We start from the raw sequence: 15,203 nt of genomic DNA, 5'->3' as shown, positions 1-15,203 counted from the left end.
TTCATATCTCAGACCTAGAATATTCTGGAAGTAACTAAGTCCAAATATAGTCACCCCAGGGCTGCATAGCAGCAGAAGAGAAACAGCTGTCCTGTGAAAGAGCCAAAAGTACACCGTCTCTCAGAGTGCCTGTAGTGTGTCCTCTCCAAAGTAATATTATGCCCAGCTTATATCATGTAAAAATTGCCAGAAATTTTTAATTGATGGTGTTATGGTGAGTGTTGGTATTGCGTAAATTTTTGTAACTGGCCCTGTGCAAGTATATTTGTAACGTTACCTGCTTAACCCTTTTACCCCCAGGCTGTTTGGAAATTTCCAACCCTTAACCCCTAAGGGTTATTTTTTTTCAAGCACATTCTGCAGTATTTTTTTTTTTAAATTGCTCTAACAGCCTTAATTTTCGTCATAGAGAGGTCAGGTTGGTCTCATTCACTTGGAAAATGCCTGAATTTTCTAAAGAAAATTATCAAAAATATGCAAAAAATATTTCAATAGCATTTTTTTGCAAGGACGTACCGGTACGTCCATGTGGGTAAAGGGATGAGTTTTGTGAAACGTACCAGTACGTAAAAGGGTTAACTTAGCATGAGCTAAATACGTAAGTTTATCAGTTACTTTATTTAATTTCTTTAATAGGTGTCACGACTAATTAATTGTGTAAAATTTAATTTTAAGTGAAACAAGTGATTGTAGAATTTTCATAAGTATCTATTTCTTAATCTAAGACTTTTATGCAGATTTAATATTTCGAGTCAAGTGATTATATAATTTTCAGAGTGTAATTATTTGTTTTTGTCTTAGTCTAAGGTTTTATGTAGATTTAATATTTCAAGTCAAGTGATTATAAAATTTTCAGGGCGTAACAGTTTTGTTCTGACTTAATATTTCTAGTGATTTATTTTTCTATGTAAATTCTTTTCAAAGTGATGTTATTTATATAGAATATATTTATTTCTGTAAGAAGTGTTTTATTTCTATCAGCAGTTTTTATTGCATACTCGCTCGTATCCTGTTAATATATCAAAGAAAGAAGTTTTTGAAAAGATCGTAATATTAATTACCCAGTTCTGTTTTTAGTGTACTTAAGAGACCTTTAGATATTTAGTGTTTTTTGTATACTGCTCTCTGGGAATTGTAAAACTGTCTCAGAGCTTGGGTATTAATATTTTCAAGTGTAACAGATTTAATGTAAAAACAAACAGGTGAGTTTGGAACTAGAGAGGGTTGTGCAGCTTGTCAGCCGTAATATATATTATATTATATTTCGGTTCCCAGACCATGAAACTGTCATAATATATATATATATATATATATATATATATATATATATATATATATATATATATATATATGTGTATATATATATATATATATATATATATATATATATATATATATATATAAATATGTATATATATATATACATATATATACTGTATATATATATATATATATATATATATATATATATATATATATATATATATATATATATATATATATAGATGCCCCAAACTCCTTGGACAGAGGATTAGTAATATATTCTATTATAAACGCTGTAATTAACACGTATTTAGCTTTATAGAGTTTGTCACGTTATAGGAACGTGAGATCTTCCACAAGAGAAGATTTTCCCGATTTCATTAGATTCAGCATTTCTGAGAATGACGAGGTACCTACTTGCATAGCGAGTTAGTTCAAGCCATCACCTTTTGATATTAACAGGAATCCCTCTGAGAGTTCCCCCACATATCTAAATATATATTGTATATATAACCAATTAAAGAACTATATATATATATATATATATATATATATATATATATATATATATATATATATATATATATATATATATACATATACGTGTATATATATATATATATATATATATATATATATATATATATATATATATATATATATGTATATATATATATATACACGTATATATATATATATATATATATATATATATATATATATATATATATATATACCACCTGCATAACACCAAAAGTACAAATAGTGCTTCAAATTGACTATCAAAGTAAATCATCTAGTGTCAATTAATCTTGGGTCTGAGTAATTTTATTGAATCAAAATGAGTTTCGTAAAGAGTCATCGAGGTAAAAGTACAAATTACCAAAATGAACCATGGATACGGTGACAGTTGTCACATCAGAAGAAGGCGAGAGTGAAGGGCCTGTCAGAAACAGTAGAATTGGTGATGTGAATAGACAAGCCCAAACCTAATCTTAGAAGGCAGACTAAATAATTTAGCATATGGGGTTGAGAGATTATTATTTGATTGAAAACAATGGTTATCTGCTACCATGCCTTTCCCAACGTGCTTGATGGAAAATCAGACACACACAGGAAGAGACACAGATTCACGGATGATGGTGACGACACATATTATCATTATTATTATTATTATTATTATTATTATTATTATTATTATTATTATTATCATAACTCTTACTGAAACACCAAGTAGATGTTGATGGAGTATGACTGACCAAGACTATTCACAGGATCGATGTTGCTGTGATTAAAGGGATCAAGGGTCTATAGGATAATGTTGGGATGTAGGTAATTCTTCGACACCAAAATGTTACGGTCTGAAAACTGCTTAAGCTATAGTTAATATTCAGGCCATTCAACAACCAATGTCCTCATGAAGGGTTTCCATCAATTAAGGTCTTTTCAAGAGACTTTAAATTGCAGATCTGGTGGTTATTGGTCAAAGTACCAGCAATATAAGTGACAGGCTAGTCTGCTGAATATTTAAAACACTATAATGAAATACATTCATTCTGGAGAAATATGCCTTGCTTGCCACAAGAAATGGCCATACGAAGACGAACTAGAATCTGAAAATTTGGGCAGGAGAGTACCTTATTAGCTTTGCGATGCATATATAGAGGGATTGGGATAGCTTCACAGGTAAGAGTGTCAATCTACCCCAGGGTGATAAAAAGACAATTAACTTTAAGTGGGTAGTAAATCCTCATGGCAACCAATTTTTAGCAAATGTCATGATGATTATATATAATACTATATATAGCCTGGAACCTAGAAACTTTTCGTAATGTGAGTAACAACCAAGGCCACATAGAAACCCTAAGAGTGTTGCCTTCAAGAACAGGTAGTAGGCACTAGCCCTCATAGCATATAAAAGGAGGTTGTGGTTAGTAAGGAGGTTGTGGTTAGTAACCGAGGGAGGATCTCAGTGTGCGCTGGCTGGCTGGTGATAAGGGGCATCGCAGTCTCAACCCGGTTACTACTGTCAGTCCTGCAACCATCTATCCCGAGATTACCTGACAAAAATGAGAGACCAGTGAGTATCCCCTTCAACGCACCGACCAGTATCTGAGAACTAGGGGTACAGTTCGTAGTGACAGGTGGGTAAGAGGGAGGATAAGCCTTCCAGCCTGGTAACAGCAACATTCGATGAAGTAGCGAGGACCCCATGCCTGATAAGAGGAATGGGGTTATACCTTGATGAAACTAGGTGTATAGCAAATCAGTTATTTAAGGTTGATCCAAATAACTTTATTCATGACTATTCTATATTGCACACCTTGTGTATACCTACTATTGGGTGCATTTTATAAGATAAGATTATTATTAAGTCAAGTGAATGTTATTCTCTTAAAATGTTGGTAGGACAGCATGAACTTCCTATAGAGGGAATGTTAGTGCATACATTGGAGGAGAGAGATAAGTTAAGGGGATAACTGTGGTACCATGTAAAGCTTCATGACAAGTGATCAGGCATTCTGTTAGAGGGTACAGGGAAATAAAAGTGAACATTACAGATGTAATTTTGATTAATTTATGTAATAGAACTGTCTTGGGGGAAGATTTAGTGTGTGAATTGGAGGTGTGTATACTGCCCGATCGTGGAATCATAGCAGTTATGATAAACATCCAGGCTTGGTGAAACAAGCTTGGGCACAGTGCTAACCTGAATTTCAAAACATGGTAAGTAACATTTTATGTGTTGATACTGAGAGGATTGTGATTGGAGAAGAGGCACTAGGGAGGATTGATCAAATTCCCTTTAGTATTGAAATTAAGCAGACAACAGCTATTAGAACAGGAACCTGTATGGTCCCCTTTTATTTTCAAAGGGAAGTGCAAAGGGAAATTAGTAAATTAAGAGAGCAATGGACTATCAAGGAAAGAGAATTCCCCTTCTCCATTTTTTTATAGTAGGGATAAATGGTGGCTCAGTAAGATTTGACATTGATTAAAGATTTAGTGCTATTACTAAAGATAATGCTTATCCTCTGCCCTAAATGGAAGAGGTGTTCATAAAGGTACGGGGCAGCCAATACTATGGCACTATTAATTTCAAATCTGGCTACCATCAAGTTCCAATTCAAGAAGACCGTAAAAGTAAAATGGCTTTTATAGAAAATGTTTGTATATTCCAGATTAACCCTGGATAGGTACGGTCCTCGGACACCCCTTTAAGGGTATACTCGGACGCGAACGACCCCGACGCCAAAAAAAATTCTTGAAAAATCAGTTTTTGCAGTAACCTCCTTTTTTCTTTTGCCAAAAAAAACTTCAATGAATGCTTAAAACAACTGTAAAGATAAATACTACTCATCTGCAGAAAAATTATTTATTATAAATATTTTAAAAAATTAAGTAGAAAAAAAAAAGACCTGACATAAAAATTAATAAAAAAAAAGTTTATACATATATACACAAATCCTTTTAGGAATTGATTCTTGAATGTTTAGGACACATCTTGATGTATTTTGGATGAAGTCAGACCCATGGAGGTGAAGATCTGAAATGAGAAAAAAAGGGTAACTTTTTTTGGCCAAAAAAAATTGTCCAAATTTCATGAATTTTTTTGGGTACCCAAATGAAATAGGAAGTGGCTAATTTTTTTAGGGAATAAACATATGTTATCCTAAAATAGAAATATGTAAAAAAAAATCTTCATTATTTTGTAAATTACATTTATATCAGGGGCCATATCTAAAGGTAATTTTTTGAGTACTTGGAAATTTCGTAAAAAAATACATATATTTAATATATGATATGATATTTATGCAGGTAAAAATATACCAAAATATCACAAATTCTATAGGGAATAAGAATATATATAGATAGGGCAGCTTACGCTTCGGATATGTCCACAAAATGGCCGCCAACCACACTGACTCAGACTCCCTAATCTGCCACTTGAAATGTAGGAAGGGTATGTCAATTTCAAGGTGTTATTTACTAATCTAATTATTATTGGATATGCATAAAAATTGTATGGTGGGTTGCTGGATAATTGTCGATTATTTTACGACTATAAAATTAAAATTCTGACCCAAAAAAATTTTTTTGAAGGGAAATAAAATCGAAAAAAAAATGTAAAACAATATTTTAGCTAAAAAAATTTGATGATATTCAATCAAAAAAAAAGTAAACAAAATTTTCCGACAAATAAACATCTAGAGGAATCATTACTCTGTGATAGTTCCTTAGTACGTAGTAATTTTGAAAGAATTGGGAAAAAACGAAAAAATGGCAATCACCGGAAAATCGAACACATACCTATATATACGCCATATCTGGCTAAAAAAAAGATAGGCATGGGTAGCCAGATCATCTAGAAACACTTTCCAACACTATAAAAATATAAGTTTTGCGACACTACTTGCCAATTCCTTACGGTAACATGACTAAGCAAAAAAATGCAAAACAAATAAAAAGGGGCACTCGTGGAAAAATGGCCATTCTAATATACGGCATTTCAGAAAAAAAAAATTTCAGCCACGTGCTAGGCAAACCATCAAGGCATATTTTCCGACAAATAAACATATAAATGAAATATTACTCTGTGATAGTTCCTTAGTACGTAGTAATTTTGAAAGAAATGGGAAAAAACGAAAAAATGGCAATCACAGGAAAATCGAACACATACTTATATATACGCCATATCTGGCTAAAAAAAAAATAGGCATGGGTAGCCAGATCATCTAGAAACACTTTCCAACACTATAAAAATATAAGTTTTGCGACACTACTTGCCAATTCCTTACGGTAACATGACTAAGCAAAAAAATGCAAAACAAATAAAAAGGGGCACTCGCGGAAAAATGCCCAACATTCTAATATACGGCATCTCAGATAAAAAAAAAAAGACATGCACGTGTTAGCCCAACCATCAAGGCACACTTTCTAACACATAAACATGAAAAAAAAAATCAATAATATACGGCAATTCCTTACTACGTAGTAAATTTTTACAAATATTGAAAAAAAACAGAAATTGGCAACCGCAGTTAAATACCCAATATACCAATAACTACGTCGTATCTGACAAAAACAAATTCACGCATGGGTAGCCAGATCATCTAGACACACTTTCCAACATTAAAAAAGCAAAAGTTTTACGACACTATTTCGCAATATCTTACGGAAAAATGACTTGGCAAAAAAATGAAAAAAAATTAAAAAGGGACACTCGCGGTAAAATGCCCGACATTCTAATATACGACATCTCAGATAAAAAAAAAGACATGCACGTGTTAGCCCAACCATCAAGGCACACTTTCTAACACATAAACATGAAAAAAAAATGAATAATATACGGCAATTCCTTACTACGTAGTAATTTTTACAAATATTGAAAAAAAAAACAGAAATTGGTAACCGCAGTTAAATACCCAATATACCAATAACTACGTCGTATCTGACAAAAACAAAGTCATGCATGGGTAGCCAGATCATCTAGACACACTTTCCAACACTAAACAAGCAAAAGTTTTACGACACTATTTGGCAATATCTTACGGAAAAATGACTTGGCAAAAAAATGAAAAAAAATGAAAAAGGGGCACTCGCGGTAAAATGGTCCTCGTGGTGATGAACGACATTTTAACTAAAAAAAAAAACATGCACATGGTAGCCAAACAATCCACCAAGACTTTCCACAACTGATAACCTATACAAGTTGCACCATTCTACGACAATTTCATAATACGTAATAACTTTGATAATTATGCAAACTACCTCAGAAGGGTAAACTCGGACGCGAACGACCCCGACGCGTCTCAGAAATCGGGGAAGGAGTACAGGTACAGCAATGCACATCTGGACACTACTAGAGCGTGTAGGGGAGACACCTCCTGCAGGTCGATCACCCACAAATTCAGTCACAGGGGTGAGTCACGTGAGAAAAACCTGTTTTTTTTTGACGCTCGGGGTCGCAAACGACCCACCGTACCTATCCAGGGTTAATATCATCCCCTTTGGTATGAAAAGTCCTTGCAATCACTTAACAAGAGTAATGATATCATAACTGGGTCCCTTGATTGGTCATATTGTTTTTACTCAACCCTGCCCCAATAAAGTAGGGTGAGTGCTATCAAAGAAGTGGCTAGTTCCTTAAAGCTTGCTGGGTATTATCTTAAGTTTATCAGAAGTTTTGGAGAAATTACAAGACCCAAAAATGCACCAGGGAGGTCCATACTGTATCGAGGAAGTGAATGTTCTCTTATAAAGAAATAACAGTCCTGAGCTGGAGGAGTGAATATGTTATGGATTATTTCTAGTTGGAAGATTTGCAAAGGCCAGCCACCCATTAAGATACTAACACTAAGGAAAATATTTGGTACCATTAGTGGCCAAATAATGCAACATCGGATCCCTCTCTATTTACGTCTCATTTTTCCTATGCCTACTCATGCATCAAATAGTCTGTCATATTCTTTACATAATCTTTTCTTTCCTCATACACCTAACAACAATAAGCAAACCAAAATATAATTTTCTAGTAAAGTGGCTAATAACTGCAATTATTCAGTGGCTACTTTCCACTTAGTATTGGTAGAAGAGTCTCTTTAGCTATGGCAGGCATTTCTTTTAAGAAGGCTCCCCAAATTCAGACCAATGTTCTCTAGTCCGTAGATAGTGCTTTAATCTCTGTGCCATGGTGTTCCACTATCCTGGGTTAAAGTTTGTTTGCTTCAAAATACAGTCAGGCACACTATTCTATCTGTTTTCTCTTCCTCTTTTTTTTTTTTTTTTTTTTTTTTTTAATCCATGCATTAGGCAGGCTTAATAGAAGGGTCATGGATGCCTGCTGGTTTATCAAAATGTCTCCTTCCTCCTATCTGTTTTTTTTATCTTCCATTTTGGTATTTATTTGAAATAAACATACTTACTGACCCTCCTTTAGTGGATGTGGCTATCCTGCATGGTGTGTCGATTCCAACATGTTGACCATTTTTATACAAAATTTTGTCTTTTACTCTATGAGTGTCATTTTTATAGTCATGTATTTATAGTTTTTGTTATCTTTATTGTTATGCAGTTTCAAGTATGATTAGGCATTCTCATTATTTCTAATTTTGTACTGTCTGGAGATATTGAGCAAAATCCAGGACCAGAGTATCCTAGACTTTGCTACTGTTGTCTAATGTATTATGATATTCATGGACTTCATGGAAATATTAGAGACCTTTCAGTTGCCTGCAGACAGTAAGATGGTCTAATATGCTCAGAAACTTTGGTTTCTCAAATAAGGCACTCGTCTGAGTACTTATTCCAGGTTTTGAGAAACCACTGAAGGTGTGTATTAAGATTGGCTACCTTACTTCTCATAAGTTTTGCTACGAATGTAGATGTCATGAGATTCAGGTCATAAAAGTTTATGGCAGGCATAACCATATTCAGCGCATCCTAGACTTTTCCACTGTTGTCTAATGTACTGTAATCGTGGACTACAAGGCAATATCAGAGACCTTTCAGTTGCCTTCATACAGTAAGATAGCTTAATATGCTCAGAAGCTTTGGTTCCTTAAATGAAGCACTAGTCTGAGCGCTTATTCTAGGTTTCGAGAAACCAGTAAAGAGGTATATTAGGACTGGGGACCCTGCTTCTCATAAGTTCTGCTATACATGTGGATGTCATGAGATTCAGTTCATAAACATTTGTGGCAGGCATATTTGTGTTCCATTCACCGATATCCAGGCTTGGATGATTTTATATTCGATTGCCTTGCGAAGATACAAGAAGATGATAGAAAGTCTTCATTTGTGTTAGAGGGTGATTTCAATGTTTGATATAGGGAGTGGTTAAATTTGGTTTCTCTTACTGATCACCATGGCCTCAGAGCTTTGTACTTTACCTCTGAATCAGGCTGTGAACAAATAATAAGTGATGCTGATCACAGGTCTAGCAACTGCTTGGACCTGATATACACTGACTCCCCTGGTGTTATAACAAGCAAAGTTGGTCCTCCTGTTGGTATGTTTGATTATACAATTGGTAACAATTGTATAGTTGGCTTGATATTGTTATTCTCTTGAATGAAAATGTAGTCAACGTAATTGATAAATGTATCCCTTTTTTGTCTGCTAAAATACCGAGTGAAAGACTAATTACAGTTCATTGATGATTATAATAATGCTTATTTAGATAAACATGAGATTTATCCTTTTTTGAAAAGTAACATATCTGATTTGACTTATAATAACTATGCTAAGCAAAGGAGCATAAATGATGGGCTACTCTCAAATCTGGACTCATTGGTGTAGACTTAACAGTTATTCCTTTACTAAAACTAAATGATTCTGTTAATTACTGTCCAAAGGAAAAGGCAACTCTTTTGCTAACGTCTTTAACAGTAAGCAGAGCAATGAGAAATGCAATATCCCCCATTCCTGTTTTTATTAAAGCTAAAATAACAAAAATTAGCTTTTCAGTCCTGTAGATTAAGAACACCCAAATGTTATTTTTCCTTTGTTATTTTTCTTATAAGGACAGGTGATTGCTCAGTTCCTAAGTTCTATTTGCACTTGCTGAATAATTGGTAATGCTACTCCATTAGGTAAGTGTGTATATGGTAGCTGGTTACTGCCAAATTTTCATAACTCCCATATCATCTAAAGTTTTTTAACATCCTTTGGCAAAACTTCTAAATAGTTATGCGCTAGGTAATTATCTGTTCCCTAAATTGCAATTCGACTTTGCAAAGGCCTTGGACAAATTTCTCCTGGTAGTGGTCCGGAATTTTGTATGATTGGCCTTTTAGTGTTACCTTTGACTGTGTTCATCATGAAGACATTGTTCTCAAACTTATACAGAAGGGAGTAACTAGTTCTTTTCTTTGCATTATCATTGAATTTTTAAGTAATAGATTGCATAAAGTAGTTGTTAATTGCAACATAGTGACTATAGAGATGTAATATTTGGTGTTCCTCAGGGTAGTATACTCGGCCCATAATCTTTTAGATTTTATATTCACACGATATGATTTTGCTAAGAAAAAAAGCTCATTGCATATGCAGATGGTGCTGCTCTCTTTGCATCAATTCTATTTATTGAAAAACTCCACTTGTTATTGAAAATCTAATTAGAGGTATAGCTAGAATAAGTACATTGTATAAATCATAGGGCATGAAGCTGACCCCTAGGAAAACTCAAAGCATAATTGTAAGAAGGTCAAAGACAGAGACTCCTCAACATCCATATCTTTGCATTGACAATATCTTTTAACTGTATACAACTCATTTAAAACTGAAGGTGTGATTCTTTAGTTTAAATCTACTTTTAAGAAGCACAGTCGGTTTTTTCTTCTCCAATTGCACAAAAAGGCTTATTGAGAAAAAAATTTCTTTAAGAATTTTGGTAGTCAAAAGTTTGAATTATTGTGTTCTACTTTGTTTCGAGTATTGTTCTCCAGTCTGGTCCAGTCAGATGAATATGCAGTTAATTTGTTTGGCGAAAACTTGCGTTCCATTAAATTTCTTATTCCTGAACTTGCTATCAATCTCTGCCACAATCATTCAGATAGTTCTTTGGCATGTTGCATTAGCTTTTTTATTATTCTGTCCATCCTTTACATTCAGGTCTTCCCAGACTGTACCATCCTGGAATTAGTAATGGGTATGCAGTTGATTGTAAATCTTTCCATCTTCGTCATAACTACACAGTATTCTAGAAGTTTTATTCCATCTGTAACCAGATTATGTAATGATCTTCCTAATCGGGCAGTTGAAACTGTGGAACTTCAGAAGTTCAGACTTCTTGAAAATGCTTTTCTTTTGAACAGGTTGACATAAGCCTCTTTCCATAGGTTATATATGACAGATCTATTTTAAGACTTTTACTAAGCTCAAGATATATTTTTTTTTATATACATTACTTTTCATATATAGTTTGAATAACGTACACATGTCTTTTGATTTAATTTTATTCTTTTTTATAAAGTAAAGATCATTTAAGACACCGAAATACTACAAGTTCAGTGAATATTATTATGTCACCTTGGTTGATTTTCATTTTTGTGAGTTCTAAGATTCATAATCACTACCTTCAATTTTTTTTAATTTTTCAACTCGATATGTTTCTTCTTCAATTGAAGTGCTGTTTCTATATTGACCGGACTGAGCTATTTTCCATGTTAGAGCCCTTAGTTTTAGAGCATCATGCTTTTCCGACTAGGGTTATAACCTGGCTGATAACATAACTAGCAAGTGCAACTCAGGACGGATACTGTTTAGGAGATCGGCATTGTCCCTCATTGATGTCGCTCTCTATCACGCAGTTCACTGTAATGTTGCTACATTTCAATTGCAGATATAACCATGAAATTTTGTAGGAACAGAGAGACTATGTTTCACACCAATCTCCGAAATTTTCATTTAGATATGTATATTATTCTAGGAACAATTAACTTTACCGCCAGAAGTAACCATTCAACCCATACCGAAACAAACGTTTACTATGGCTTTTGTATGGCAAATATCAACATGAAAATTGATATGGAAAAAGAAAATATCTATCCCATAAATCCTTGGAAATTTCATTTAGATATGAGAAGTATTCTATGAGTAATTTACGGCACCGCCGAAAATCGGCCTCCCGCGGATATCGAAAGATGGCTACTATGTCTTTTCCATGGCATATATCAATACGAAAATCGGAATGAATGTAGTTCACATAACACCCATCAAACCTTGTGAAATCATTTGGATATCTGTAAAACTCTAGGAGTAGTTTGTGACTCCTCAATGATTTTTTAGCAAAAAGTTGTCACTTACGAGCAAAAGAGACAGCAAGAGCATGCCTATAGTAGATATGACCATGAAAATTGTCACAGACAAAGCTTATACGAATTTAAATATTCTTTTAGAATTTCATTTGAACTTATCTATTCGTTATAGAAGTTATTGACCCCATTGCCAAAAATATCACCTGCTCCCCCCCCCCTCCAACCTACAACCACCCCATTCTGAAATCTATGGCGATTATAAAAGAGAATGACTGGGCTATGGGTTGGGTGAGATATCTTCCTAAAAATTTTGGCATTTCATCTAAGGTCACTCACTTCTTTCGTAATAATAATAATAATAATAATAATAATAATAATAATAATAATAATAATAATAATAATAATAATAATAATAATGAATCAAGTCGAGAAGCAGACCACTTTAAAGATACAAGCGGTAAAGGGCTTATGTAAGGTTAGGAATGTCTCTTAGGGGCATTATGAGTGCAATTAAGAGGTTAAAGAATAAAAAAAAAAAAAGTCATTGAGTATATATAGAATGAGATGCTGCGGTAGGTAGAACGCGTTTGATGGATTAATAAACCAGGGACTCTAAGACATGTCTGGATATGAAAATTTTTTAATGGATAAAATGTCCTCTGACCGGAGTTAGAAATGTATGATCATATTTTGACTGAGAAATAAAGGCTGAGAGGGCCATTATTGGTTTACGCAATTCCAAGAAATTTTATCAATTGTTTGTTTTGAGGCAACAGTAAGTTCAGTTTGTAACTAAAACTAAAAAAATGTATATGCTAAACCATGGGGGCAGAAAAGCTTCTGGTGTTTACACTGTGGTGGTTCAGAATATATGGTAGATGGAAAGATAAGTCAAATCGAAATTTTTTGTGATGACAGTGAATTATAGGATAAGACAAAGGGTCGTAAATGCTGTATAGAATAAGGTTTTTTAGATGCTAGTATGTAAGACGGAAGAATGGAAGTAGTAGATTTGTATAAGTTCTTGGGTGGGAGATTATAGAATGATGGTAAGATAAAATAAAAGAAACAATAAAAGTAGTAGAAAATCTGTAAGACACTAATACGAGGTTTCCGGTGCCCTAGTAGCCAAGAATATAAAGCTCTAACAAGCACTCTACCCCCTCGTCATCCGTCTTAACAGCTTGAAATTCTCGAATATATAGATATTGGTGGTTACAGAGGGTCACCGGAGATGACAGGGCATTTGTATTTGACTGTATAATCGTTTTGCTCAATAATATTCTGACCTACTAATCCTATGAGCCATTTAACTTTTTTTTTTTCTCCTGTATTAGATTCATGTACGACAACTCAGGATCAGACCATGTCCCAATTCACCCAAAATATTTAGTATAAGATCTCGTTAATTTCTCCAGATAGCATTAACCAAATTGGAATCTAGATTAATTTTGAACTTTTGCAAACAGCAGAAAAAACTTCTAATCAGGTGACATTCCTTGGCTTAATCCATGGCCAAGGTCACTCAAAGCGACTGAAACCATAAATCCTTGAGACACTCCAATAGCATGCATGGGGGCAGATGATAGACAGTTCTGAAAACAATGAGGCCTACATAAAATGATCCAGACCCAAGGAACGTACATGTTAAGCTTAGATGTTTTTGAGCACTATTGATTGATCAGTAATGGTGGCAATGTTAAACCCCCCTGCTCTTGCCAAGAGAAATCCAGACATCAAATAAGGATTAATAGAGGTTTCAACCATCATATAATGTCTTAAACAGTACACATGGCTGATCCCAGAAAAGCGTGATAGTTATGGCTGGTTCATAAGTAACTTACTAACTCTTCAATTCTACAGTTTATTAAGTATGGCTGCTTTACAGAATCACTTCCTTTGTGTATTTCATCTCATGTAGTCCAGGAGCAATGGCCGCCCAGATGGCATCATGAACTCGGTAGAAATAAGGCCAAATGGTTCATGGAGGAGAATGTGGCCATGTCCACTTATTTTCAGCCATGTAAAAATGGCAATGGCACCTTTGTAACAGTGTTTATAACCTACTACTGTAATATACGGATACAGAGATGAACCATTAAGTTTTATCACGTATACTGTAAATCTATGTACGAACTGATAGCTTCCCTCCGTGATCTGATTTATCTTTCTTATATCTAAACCCAGGTTCTTAAAAGTGTTTGAATAAAATCGTAGCGATTCCTGGTCTTTATATTTTCAGTAATTGTAATGATTTTTTATCAGGTTGTTATATCTAGTCCAAATGAATATATTCTACTTTTTTCTTTCATTTGTCTTATAGCCATTTATTCTCAGTTTTCATTAAATAAAAGGAATATACGTTTTCCCTATAATTCCCATTTGAATAATATTCACAAAGTAGAAGAAATTATATATCATAAAATATTCGGGGCGTATAAATGACAAAACTATCATATACATATAAACATATGTCTATGCGATCCTCTTATTCCTTAAATTGTTGGTTACGAAGGTACAATAGGAGGGTCAAGGATGCCTGGTAGACTATCAAGAAGTTGCCTTTCACTTGTTATTTATATTACCTTCATCTTTTATCTTCTTTTTTCAAACCATCACATTTATTTTCTTTGTACAGAGTATTGATCATTTTGTTACTATTATATTTCTGCTATTTTTTTTCTTTGTAGTTTAATCATTACCTTGTTTATTTTTTTGTACTGGGCTCTTTTCAACTTTCTTTATTCAGAACCTATTAACTACAGAGCATTATCAACTCTCTACTAGGGTTTAATCTTGGCTTGCAATAATAATAATAATAATAATAATAATAATAATAATAATAATAATAATAATAATAATAATAATAATAATAGTAAATGATAATAATAATAGTTAACTTCATTAAATCCACAACAGCCACTAAATAATTCAAGAAGACACACTTCGCTTCTATCATGTTTCTTCTTAATACTTATCCCATTGACATGGGATTAATTTCTTTTATATTATCTCTTTCTGAATGCATCATGCTAATATCTATTTCCCACTAAATATAACCTATTGCATTTGCTTCCTTAGGAAACGGTTTCGTTTTCTATCTGAAATATTTGCTGATATCTAGCCAAAATATATATTATACCATTAATATTTCAACTTAGTTCATCGTTAAATATCATA

The sequence above is a fragment of the Palaemon carinicauda genome, chromosome 18 (genome assembly GCF_036898095.1).
Source record: "Palaemon carinicauda isolate YSFRI2023 chromosome 18, ASM3689809v2, whole genome shotgun sequence".
In the NCBI taxonomy this organism is placed as follows: Eukaryota; Metazoa; Arthropoda; class Malacostraca; order Decapoda; family Palaemonidae; genus Palaemon; species Palaemon carinicauda.
The sequence above is the reverse complement of the archived record's forward strand: the minus strand, read 5'-3'. Positions refer to the sequence as shown.